Genomic DNA, 12,114 nt, shown 5'->3' with positions numbered 1-12,114 from the left:
GGACCCATCAGTGAGAGATTACAGTTGGTCTTCACACCTTCAAAAGGTCTGAGTGACCTCCAAGGCAGGCAGGGTTTCAGTCTAATTGACAGTCAGTGCTGTCCTGGGGTGCCTTGAGTGTTCTTGGCCCCCTTGTTGACCGCCAGCCCTGAGCCCAGCTAAGAAAGCCCAGGTTCTTGTTTAAAGGGCTGAGGGTATAGTTAGGTTTGATTTCACACTGCAAAAATCATTAGTGCCTAGACCAGGTCCAGCCTGCATCCCTAGATTTATCTAGTTTCTGTATTAGTCCTTTGAGGAGCTGGACACAGCTATCTTGGGATCTGAACTTGTGGTATGTGTGAAGGGCCAGAGGTTGGTCACTGTGGAAAATCTCTGTAGGAAGTGAAGATGGTTATCAGGACTGTAGGCCAGGCCCTGTGCTGGTTTATATACCATGAGGGATAAAACATACCCCTTTTGGTGTGCATACTGTCAGGAAGACAAAACTGAACTATGATCAAATGAGTGACATGCATAATCTCTGTGACTTCAATTGTATGATAAAGGTTAAAGGAGTTACAGAAATTGCAAGAAAGGCTATGACGAGATCTGGGTAGATGGGTGGGATAGTGGGCATTCCAAATTGGGAGAAAGTCCTCAGCCAGAGCATGGAGATAAGGTCTAGATGTGCTTGAGGAGCAGTGAGGGAACTGACTTGACCGAAGTAGAGGGTTCAAGTTAAACGGTGGGAAATCAGATTGGAAAGGTAGGTTGTGGAGGTCTTCATAACAGCTGAGGAGTTTGGGTGTTACCAGATGAGTGATGGGGCGCCCTTCTTCATTTGCTAATGGTTTTACAGAGAGGAATCAAAACCTCCTAGGCAACCCTTGTGTTCCTTCTCTTCTGCAAAGAGAAGGACTTTCAGAGTCAAAGGGACAAAGTGAGCCCCAGAGAGAGGCTCCTCAAGGCAGTCTAGTCCCAGAGAGGCTTTAGCTGCTCTGAGCAACTCCATCTCATAGTTTAGGTCAATAACAGCCCAGGGCATTATGATGACCTGCAGCTCAAGTTGCAGGACAACTGGTGATGTCTTTGAAAACCCCATGGAGGGTGAAAGGGATGCACACTGCCGTGGTGTCACTGAGATCGAAGAGTTAAATATTGATTGAAGGCAAGATTCGAGAACAAATGATTAAAAGGAGGATTGGTGAGCACTTACAAAAGGAAGAGAAGATCACTCAGCCCCTGCATGGATTCAGGAAAAGCAAGTCATTCCCCACTCAAGCTCATTTCCTTTGATAGGGTGACTCGATGGGCAGATGAGGAGAATGCTACCCCTACAATGTATTTGGAGTTCAATAAAACGTTCTCTCACTATACTCTTGGGACAATATAAAGAAATGTGGGGATTCTAAGTGATTCTTAACCAGTTGAACGACCACACACAAAAGGGTTCTTTCTGTCTTAACGTCACTAGATCAAATTTGAAAATTACGCATAGCTGGGAGAGAGAGCCAAAATGTGAGATGACAGAAAAAGAATTCGTAGAGCTGTCAAGAGGCTGGAATGATATATACCAGTCATGAGGCTGGACTCACTATAGCAAAATCAAAGTTTACAGGGACAAATATGAAGTCACCTATTTGAATTCCAAAATGTAACAGTACAACCGTAGGAAGTGAGAGACGTTGCTTAGAGGGTTTTAGAATAAATGAAAACTCTTCACGATCCATGAGTCAAAAGCACGGTTTGGTTGTTACAAAAAGTATTGTGACCTTGGGCTGTATTAATAAGAGTATAACGTCCAGAATAAAGGAGGTGATCATCTTGTGCTACTTTGCACTGGTCAGACCACACCTGAGGTCCTCCGTTCAATGGAGGCATCATACTTCAAAGGACATGTCAACAAAAGTACAGCCAGAGAAGGAGTGGTGAGAATAGTGAGGGGACTAGCAAATCCCCAGAGAAATTTGTCTACTGTCAGCAAATCATTACTGGGCTCCTGGTGAAGAGGAAGCTGTAGATTTATTCTGTGTGTGACTCCAAGGGCTCTGAGATCTAATGGGTGGAAGTTACAGGAAAGCAGATTTTGGTTCAACAGAGGAAGAGGCTTTTTTTCTTTCTTTTTTATAATGAAAAAAATGATAATAAAAATTTTGGCTCATGATTCCAGCCTCTTGAAGTCCTTTTAAAATTTATTACCGACAGTTTCAAAAACAGAGAAGAAAAAATTTCCTAATCTCAACAGCCTGATATAAGCATTTCGCTGTGTTTAGGAAGAACTTTCTAATGATTAGTAATAGTCTCTGAAATTAGAATAGACTACCCCAAACGGTAGGCAGCTCACCATCACCAGAGATATTCAAACAGTGACTGGACAATCACTCCACGTGGGTGATTCAAAGGCAAAGAAAGCATCTGATAAAGGACTGTGCCGGATGACCTCTAGAGTTACTGGGATTCTATGATACGTGAGCTGGAAAGTCTCATGATAAAGTATTCAGAAAAATATTACTGGAGTCTCTGTGCAGGGCAGGCTGGAAGCACAGATAGTAACTGGTTGGGAGGTACCTACTTTGAGGGCCACAACGATTTTCACCTCTGGCCCCCACCCCTACCCCTGACTTGAATCCCCAAATTACAGTGTCAGAAGCTGACTTAATGGTTGCCTAATTCCTCACCCTTATGATCTGATGCTTGATCCCCTCTGCAACCTCTTTGCCAATAGTTATCTTGCCTCTCTCTGTTTAAATACCTCCAGTGATGGGAATATCTTGTCCTTTCAAAGCCGACCATTGCATAATATTTGGTCATCTTGAACCATCATAAAGTTCTTCCTTAGGTTGAGTCAAAATATGTTTTCCCAGAGCACATGCCCTTTGTCCCTCTTATCGAGCAAAACAAGATGACTCCTTTTTCTATATGATGAAGCTTCCAATATTTGAAAACTTGATCTGGATCCACCACCATCCCCTTTTTGATCCCTGCTCCAGGTTCACAGACGATGATTCTAAAATCCCCTCACACTCCTGGTCTCCGTCGTTTGTGCATGCTCCAGGTTGCTAATGCCCCTGTTCTTGTGTGGTGTCCAAGGCTAAAGACAGTCCTCCACTGTGGTCTAGTGAGCAGAGAAGAAAGCACAACTGTAATCTCCCACATCCTAGCCCTGAATTCATTAGCATCGCAGGCAGCTAATGTCAAAAATAATGAGCCTACAGGCACCTCAAACACCTGAAACCCTTTCACACAGAGTCACGTCTCTCCTCCCTTGCACTGAAGCATTTGGTTTTGATGAACTAGATTATGAAACTTTACATTTCATTTTCCTGGTTCATTATGGCCTCTTGGGATCTTCCTGAAACCAGCATCATTTACAAATTTGACCAGCATGCCATCAATGTCCTGATCCAAGTTGTTAATTAAATTATTGAACAGGCCAGGGACCTCCCTTCAGGCCTCCAAAGATCCACTAGTCACCGGCTGTGAATACACCTTTACTGTCCTATCTTCACCCCACATTTTTTCTTCTTATCCACAAGGACATCTCACACCAGGACATTCTTAAACAAAGTAAGATTGCATTCTGAAATCCTCTTTGGAAACAAGGGAGGGGGGAGCAAATGGAGCAGAGATGAAAGGAGTTTGACCTTTAGATCTTCCCCTCCCTTTTCCCCAGTCCCATGATGAGTTCCATGACCTCAGTCTCCAGGAAGGAATTTCCAGCCACCAGCTCAGGTAGAGAAAGTTGAAAGAACTGAATTTAGGGTCAGGAAAACTGCATTCAGACCCATCTCCGCCTCTTCCCAGCTGTATGACCATGGGCAAGTTCTTTAACTTCTCTGAGTCTGTTTGCTCATCTGTAAAACAGGGATGATAACACCTACCTCACAGGGTTGTTGTGAGGATTAAATGGGAAAATGGATGTGAATGTGCTTTGTAAACTGTAAGCACCATACAAATGTAAGATACTATTATTATTTATTGAGTGCCTACTGTGTTCATCAGTACAGGGTATACAAAAGATACATAAAATATGGTCCTTGCCCTTGGGGAGCTCATAATTTTGTAGGGGAGACATGTTCAAAAACAACTATAACATAAAGTAGAAGAATAGGGCAAATGGCACAAGTTGTTATGGTAATTTAGAAAAGTGGAGGTCCCTTCAGACTGGGGGAAGTGAAGGAAGGCTTCATGGGGCTCTATCTGCACCTCAACAAGTGCCTTGGATCTGACAGATAGAAACAGCTGAGAGTGGACAGAATTCCAGGTGGAGGAGCCTGGGAATGGGGATTTATGGAGCGTGTCTGAGGGGCTGGAAGCAGTCCTGTTTGACTGTAAGAGGCCATGAGGCTGGTTGGCCACATCACAACTTGTTTAGACATGGTCATTCCTAGCATGCCCATGACAGAGCACTCAGCCCTTCAGAAGGGGGCCCAGGATTTGAGCAGAGCCGCTGAGGTTTGATGTCTGCTACTCCTCAGCTGACCACCTTGAAGAAAAACAACTCTTCTGGAGGGTGGAGGCATCTGAAATGATTCCAGGAAAGTCCCATTTTCCTTATCTGCCGCTGAGAAATAGGTCTCCGGGAAGGGTGAGGACTGAGGCTGCATTTAAATCCTTGGAATCTTCAGCTGGAAGATTAAAGATTCAAGCGTTTTTATTGAATGAGAGTTATCCACCATATCTGAAAGGCTTCTTATTTTTCAATTCCACGTGGGGAGCGGGGAGGGAGAGGAAAATAGTTCAAGGACTCTCAAGGTCCATTTCCTGCCGGTTTCTTTGGAGTTATGGTTATACTTTGGTGCCACCTGGTGTCCGAGATGGAATGTAGCAGCCTCCTTCCTAAGTTGAGAGCACTGGACCGCCGCCCAGCATCTAGGATGAGGCAAGCTTCCTTCCAGTAGGGTAGAGTCACTCTGGGGTCTGGGTAACAGAAAAGAAGAGGGAGAAAGGGAAAATGCTGCTCCAGGCAGGCCTCGTGGCCATCCTTTCCTCTGTCATTAAAGCTCCAGTTTCCCCCAGAGTACCCCTGGAGATGTGTGCTTACCCAAGTACTACAGGGTTATGTTTGCTGTGTCCCCCTTCCTCCACCCAACCCCACTCACACACACTTTCTTACGATGGCTTGAATATCCGTAACAGATGCTACAAGATCTCTCTTTCAGATCTGACCAAGAGACATTGTTGTCAGCCTCTAGGGCGGCCAAGGGAGGAACAGTAAAAAGGTCTGGTTCCCCCATGAGCTCACCTCTGTTTCCTCCCGTGTGAGGTATACTGTTCTAGAATGACTGAGCCCAAACTCTTCCAAGAGAAATCTGTTCCCGGAGGCTATACTTAGGCTTCCCACAGTTAGGTTAGGCGAGGGAGAATGGTGGGGCCTCAGAGAGTAGAACAGACGGTAGCCCCTTTTGCCCTCAAACCCCATTCCTGAATAGATTCAAAACGATCGATAAAACTAAAACCGAATTGGTCTGATGATGCCTCACAATGGGGTAATCGTAGAGGGTAGATTGAGGGGGTCGCTTGAATTGGGATGGCCGGAGCTGAGTAAGGACAAGACTGAGCTAGTGAAGAGGTGAATCCCTCTGCCACTGCCTGCATTCTCAGGTACCCTTGAAGTCTGCTTTTCTGTTGTGCCCCCATCCTCTCAGGCACAGCTTTTGCAGGTTCCTCTGAGTGCTGGGAATCCTGGGTAGCTCTCAGTTTGGATTATGGATTGTGGGTGGGAGACTGAAAATGGCTGAAGTGCAAATGGAAGGAATCAGCTAGATTAGAATGCTTTCATTCTCAGATCACTACTTTTACATGTCCCAGCTCTTCCCTGGTCCCTACAATACAGGGTGGCATGAGTGGAGGCCCCCAAACGGGACTGGCCAAGAAGTTAACAAATCCCTTTTTATCCTGTAGTTTAGCTACAACCGGGTTGCCAATTTTTTTTAAGTAACATCTGCTAGGAAACAGATACGAAGACTAACAAAAGAACATACAAACAAATGGGTTTAGGGGTTAACTAACATTCCTTATCCTATCCTGGATCAGCTGAAGTCTAACTGTAGGTGAACTTACCTGGTGCAATGTACAGGGAACCCAACCAAGTCCTTTTGTGTCAGGGCAACCTTGCAAAACAGGTGAGAGGCCAGAAGTTAGACCAAGCTGCCTAGACTTTAGCTTGACATAGATCTGGTGAGATTGGCAGTCCCAGGCAGAATCGGCCTCCCACCTTGCCTTCTGGCAGGCACCCAGCTGCCTTCTGGTTGTGCAGTCACCCTGAGCCCTGGGATCTCCCACACTTTCCTGCTCCCTGAGAGAGAAGAGCCCCGGCGAAACTCCACCCCTTCCCATATCGTTTTTATGTTTTTTAGGACCTACGTTCTGACAAACCTAAGTGTGCTTATGAGTTTAACTGGCAAAAAAATATTTGGATTCGAGACTGCTTCTGAAAATCTGAATCCTTAGTTGGCTGGTCCTATCATTCTCACTAGTATTTCTCTTAGTCCCCTAAAGTGGCCATGCGACCTTGATGGCAATCGCCATCTTCCCAAGCAGCCTGCCGGCGCTGCATCAGACTCCTCCGACTGCTGCTCGCGCTCTGTCTTTTCCGATTTCAAAGCTTTACGACCGCCCACTGAGACCCTTCTTCCGGTCTGAGAAGCCTGGGAGGCTCTCAGGTCATTTGTGGAGCAGACGTGATTGACACGGTCTGTGCCTAATGAATGCTCGCCTCCTTCCCAGCTCAGATTACTTGTTCCGCTCTCTTTCCCAGCTTCTTTTTGATGACTCATCCCTTAAATTCTTCGCTGACGCTCCTTCCTTATACCCGCCCCGCCCGTCCTATCTCTCTTGGCTCCTAGCTGTCCCCCACCCTTGGGGGAATGGTTTTTGTGAATCCTATCAAGTGTAGTTTTTACAGTGTACTCGAAAGATACAGAAGCAAAAAACAATTTCCGCGCAGGAACGGGAAGGTTCGTTTCCTCATAAGGAGCTTAACCCGTCACTGTTCTTTGAGCTTTCTCTTTCTCGTGAGAAATGATGATGGGGTGATGGGGGCTGCCTTCTGCCTCTGTTTCCAGTTCAATTCCAAACCCCAGGCAGCTCTGAGTTCCTAGCAAAGGTCAAGTAGCCCTGCTTCAGCGGCTGGCCTCGCAGAGGGAGGACTCAAGGGGAGGCGCGATTAGGGTTGGAAGTTTTCAAACATTTCTGTGGGTCTCTTGGGCATCTGCATCAGGCACATACGACAGCTGTGCTGGGGACTACGGCCCTAAAGGGGAAACAGACTTGGAGTCGTTAATGGTGTGGAGAGGGAAGTGGGCGGTTGGGGGTGGGGGGCGGTGAGCAAAACAAGTAGGGGGCTGGGACTGAACTTAGAAGCTGTCCTTGACCCCGTCCATTTAAATAAGTGAATGAATGGAGTTTCACCTGCGCAAGTGTCCTCACAGCATGCTTTCCCGGATAGGGTGAAGTGACGCCAGCAGAAAATCGATAGTAGGAAATTGGCAAGGAACTGGCTGAATTTGTCCCCTTTGGGCACTTGTAGGCTCAGTTGCTCTTTCATGCTCACATGCTCATCACCACTTCTCTCTGTCTCTTATGCCACAGCTAAAGCCTGTTATTGAAAGCTTCGGTTTGCCTAGGTTTAACACTGCCTGTATAGGGCTTTGTGCAGAGTGGGTGCACAACAAATTCCCTGGAGTCTGAGTATCATACCAAAGCCTAGAGACTCAGGGACCACCCAGTTTGCAAAATGCCCTCAGGCTCGGGCATCTATTCAGAGGGAGCTTATGCACTTTGGTATTGTGTCTCTGGGAGAAGAGAGTAGTTTGTTGCTTGGGGAAAAGAAGGTGCTGAGAAATATGTAAGGCACCTTCCTTTTCTGTTCCCTCCTCGGCAGCCCCGCTGCTCTCCCTTTGGAGGCCCCTTGGCTAAGTCCCATCCACACAGCTCATTTGCATTGTCCAGTCTTGCCCCTCTGGCCTCTGAGAGGAATGTGGCCAATGAACAAGAAAGAGGCAGCATGCTTTCTGCCCCTGCTGGGGTGAAGAGTAAGTGGGGACACAAATCCTGTCCCTTTCTCAGCTTCTGCATGCACCTTCTCTCCTTCATCTTCATCAAAAAACAATTCGGAAGTGTTCCTCTGTCCAAAGCTCTGTCTATCCTCATTAGTTTGCACACAGTCCTTGCCCTGACCATCGAAGGCAACAAGGAGTGAATGACACGGAAAATGCATAAAACACTAACACATGGAGATGGGAGGGGAGAAGTGGGCTAATGTGGTAAAATGTGGATTCCAGAGATGTTCATGCCAGTGACACATCTGGGGATCAATGCCGTTTGTGGCTAAGGAATCAGGATAAATGCATGTAATGGTGATGAAAGTGGGGGTGGGCAGTTGTGAGAGTTTTAGATCTAGGTAGATTGGGACAAGCAAAGCTATTGGCTCTTAATTGTAAGGGGTTCCTAGAGGAGTTGCGATTTCAGAAATAGCTGAGTGACAGAACCAAATGGCCACAAGGGATTTACATCCTGAGGTGGGAGTGGAATTTGCAGATGGAGTAGACTTTGATCAGGAAAGCTTTAATAACCACTGATTGTTATTCCTTTCCCTCCTCCCTTCTCAACACACACTTGTTGAATGCCAACTCTGTCTTAGATACTGGGAACATAAAAACAAGAATGATAGCAAATAGTTATTGAGTACGTACTGTGTGCCGGGTACTGTGTTAAGTACATTATCTTATTTACATCTCACATTGGCCTTATGATGTAGGTATCATTATTATGTCCATGTTGTAGATGAGAAAACTGTGGTTCAAAGAGGTGAAGTGACTTGCCCCAAGATCACACAGCTGGCTGTAAGTGGAAGAGGTGAGATTTGAATCTAGGCAGTTAGAGTCTAGAGCCCATGAATTTAATCAGTATGCTTTACCTAATCTTCTAGTTGGACAATGATAGAAATGGAACTCCTTTGATGGCAGGGGAAGCAAAACAGGGAGGGCCAGGACTCTGAAAGTAGACCAGGTAAAGCAGAAGATCCCAGAAGCAGCAGCAGAGTCCCCAGTCAGCTATTTAGACAGGCAGGTAGAGCAAGCATCAGGGTAACCAGGATACAGCAGACACTAGGAGGAAGCCCAGATAGGCAGGTGGTTGGCAGCCAGAGTTTCTGGCAGCCAGTGACAGAGGCTCTGCCATGGGGCCTGGGCTTCCAGAGCAGGATGCCAGATGTCAAAAGGTCTGGCAAGAGCCAGATGAAGCACTATTCTAGCAAAGACTAAGGTGCCAGACAGGGCACCGAGGTAGGACTAAGGAGCTGGGAGCACCTGAATGGGGCTTAAAGTATGGGCTTCTATACAACAAACCAGGAAACAGCCCAGTTATTAGAGCTAGGAATCAACTCCATTCATTCATCCTCCCATCTCTTCTTTCAACAACATTTTTTGAGCTCTCACTAGGTTGTAAGCGCTGTGCTAGGCTCTGGGGTAAGACACAGTCTAGTTGGGGGAGACAGACCTATAAAACGGATAGCTACAAAACGGTGATTAGTTCTATATTAGAGGAACAAACAGACTCTGTGTGTGGAGGAGGGAGGAGACTAACTTTCCTTGGGGAGTTCACAGAGAATATTAACTCTGAGCCAGGTCTTCAAAGAAGAGGGGAAATTTCCCAGGCTCTGAGTGGTAGAGAGGATTTCAGGCAGAGGGAATACCACGGGCCAAGGCTTAAAGTTTTGAGAGAATAGGCCACATTTGGGGAACAATAAGCAATTCATACCAGATCATGGGGTATACAGTAGGGAGGGGTGGGGAATATGAAGCTGAAGAAGACCTGAGGTGAGATTATGAAGGCTTTTGTGGGTGCTGCTGACAATCTTGGACATTCTCCCACAGGTAAAGGAGACCCAGCTGCGGTCTTTATGTTGACAAGTGATGGGATTGCGCTGAGGTATTTCGGGAAGACTGCATGGGAAATAGTGCCCAGATGTACTGGAGGCAGGCAGATCACTCAGGAGGTTATTGCAATTGTGCAGGTAAAAAATGATAGGAGCTTGAATTAAGATAGTGACAGAGAGGATTAGTTCAGGAAAATATTTCTGAGGGAGAGCTGACAAGTCTCCGTGACTAATGTGGTGAGTGATGGGGAAAAAGGAGTCATGGACAATGCCAAAGATTTCTTGCTTGACAACTGGATCTGTGGTGACATCATTCACATAAAGATTGGGAATATAGGGTGAGGAGTGGGTTTTATGGGAGGAGATAAGGAGTTCAGCTTGGGATATGCTGAGTTGGAGGTGCCTAGTGTTGTGCTGGTAAATGCTTAACTACCAGCTCTGGAGCGGCGGGGGGTGGGGGTGGGGGATCCTTAACTTACTGATTTCTGTGGTGTAAATACACCCCCTGTAGCCAACTTCAAGCTACCAATGTGACGTCAACCCACTCACAAAATTCCTGAAAATTTAACAATCAGTCTCAGAGCCCCAGAAAGGACTGTGCCAGGTAATCTGGGGCACAGGCTTCTGATGGCGTTACTGAAATAATTTTGAGACCATACCAGTGGACTTAGGATTGTCAGAACTCCAGTGGAGAAACTAATGGGTTCATTAAACTGCTAACCCAAGATCAAGAAGAACAAGAATGAATTATATGGCACTGAATGAACTGATGAAGGATGATTATAGCTTTTGTTTGGAATATCGCTGCTGGGTTCAAGGAACCCCTTTCTCTTTTCTCTTTAGTTAACTATACTCATGACAACTAGTATATTGTACTTTTGTAAACAGAAATGAAACTTTTATATTTTCTCCCTAACTGATCTCTCCAGAATTTTTTTTAATTTATATTATTTATTTTTGGCTGCATTGGGTCTTCGTTGCTGCGCGTGGGCTTTCTCTGGTTGCGGCAAGCAGGGGCTACTCTTCATTGTGGTGCATGGGCTTCTCATTGCGGTGGCTTCTCTTGTTGCGGAGCATGGGCTCTAGGTGCATGGGCTTCAGTAGTTGGGGCTTGCAGGCTCTAAAGCGCAGGCTCAGTAGTTGTGGCGCACGGGCTTGGTTGCTCCATGGCAGGTGGGATCTTTCCAGACCAGGGCTCGAACCCTGTGCCCTGCATTGGCGGGCAGATTCTTAACCATTCTGCCATCAGGGAAGTCCTCTCTCCAGAATTTGAAAACCCTTATTGAGTATTCTTATTTCCATGGCAATATAATTATTTGCATATGTTCAATAGGGATCTGTCCTCCTTGTAACAGGACATAATTAGAAACATTGCATATATAACCAAGACGTTGATTGGAATGTCATATTTGAAAATGATATGCACAGAATCAGATATGACCAGACAGCTTTAAGGAACTAAGGTTGACTTTATGGAGCCAATACTTACAAAGTCCTCTTGAGAAAACTGGCCTGGTACCTGGCTTACAGGATTCCCAGACTTACAGGTGAGTAAAGAAGGTCACTTCTTGCAAGGAAGGCCCAGGAATCTTGAGATATTTTGGAGACCTCAAGAAAAGAGGAATTCACCCACATCTATAGGTACTGCGAGTGAAATCTGATGGCAAGTTCTCAGCTTGGCTTCCAGAAGGCTTTTGAAAGTCTAACATGAGATTCTTCATGAACAGTTCCAGCAAAGCAAACTTTAAAAGGCCTATGTGGTCAATTACCATTTTTTTGCTGCATTTAGGTAAATAATCAGGCCAGGGCTTCCCTGGTGGCGCAGTGGTTGAGAGTCTGCCTGCTGATGCAGGGGACACGAGTTCGTGCCCTGGTCTGGGAAGGTCCCACATGCCGCGGAGCGGTTAGGCCCGTGAGCCATGGCCGCTGAGCCTGCGTGTCCGGAGCCTGTGCTCTGTCCGCAACAGAAGAGGCCACAACAGTGAGAGGCCCGCGTACCACAAAACAAAACAAAACAAAACAAAAACAAACAAACAAAAAAAAATAATCAGGCCAAATCTAATGAGATGAGATGTATTTTGTAAACAAGAATCAAAAAGGTGGGGTGGCTGTAGAGAGAAATGTCTGCTCTCAGGCCACAGTGGAATCAAAATAGAAATCAATAATAGAAAGTTAACTGGAAAAACCCCAAAATACGTGGAGATTAAACAACACACTTCTAAATAACACAAAAGTCAAAGAAGAAATCTCAAGAC

The sequence above is a fragment of the Delphinapterus leucas genome, chromosome X (genome assembly GCF_059928025.1).
Source record: "Delphinapterus leucas isolate spDelLeu-1000000601 "Yukka" chromosome X, BTC_Dleu_Yukka2, whole genome shotgun sequence".
Lineage (NCBI taxonomy): Eukaryota > Metazoa > Chordata > Mammalia > Artiodactyla > Monodontidae > Delphinapterus > Delphinapterus leucas.
This window is presented reverse-complemented; position numbering follows the sequence as displayed.